This window comes from Microtus ochrogaster, chromosome 21, assembly GCF_000317375.1.
Source record: "Microtus ochrogaster isolate Prairie Vole_2 chromosome 21, MicOch1.0, whole genome shotgun sequence".
Classification (NCBI taxonomy): Eukaryota; Metazoa; Chordata; class Mammalia; order Rodentia; family Cricetidae; genus Microtus; species Microtus ochrogaster.
Window position 1 is genome coordinate 3449663 of NC_022022.1, and position 699 is coordinate 3450361.

Genomic DNA, 699 nt, shown 5'->3' on the forward strand with positions numbered 1-699 from the left:
AGAAGACGCCACTGTCAACTCTCAATGGTGACCCCAGCTCCCGTAGAAGACGCCCACTGTCAACTCTCAATGGTGACCCCAGCCCCCGTAGAAGATGCCCACTGTCAACTTCTGGCCTCACACTGTCACACACGCTCCTGTGGGGCAGTCTGTGAGCAGTCTGGAAAACGAGGACAGCCTGTGAGATACACACCTGTGACCCCAGAATTCACTCAGAAGGCCGAGGCATGAGGGCTAATACCTGGAGGATGAGTGGGAGGATACGGGGGGCACCAGCTGGGAGGTGGGGAAAGTTCTTGGCAGAGGGGTCAGAAGTGTGAGGCCTAACACAGAGGAAGAGGCGGCCGCAGACCCCGCAGGGTACACTGGAACAGGAAAGCACCGACACGGCTACAGCAGTGCAGGAAAGGACAAGCGGGGGGCTGGAGAGCTGGCTCAGAGGTTAGGAGCACGACCTGCCCTTCCAGGGGTCCTGAGTTCAATTCCTAGTAACCTCATGTTGGCTCACAACCATCTGTACTGAGATCTGGTGCCCTCTTCTGCTGTGTAGGCATGCACGCAGACAGAACACTATATATGTAATAGGTATATCTTTAAAAAAAAAAACAAAATAAGTTTTTTTTATTTTTATTTTATTTTATTTTATTTTTTTGGTTTTTTCAAGACAGGGTTTCTCTGTGGCTTTGGAGCCTGTCCTGG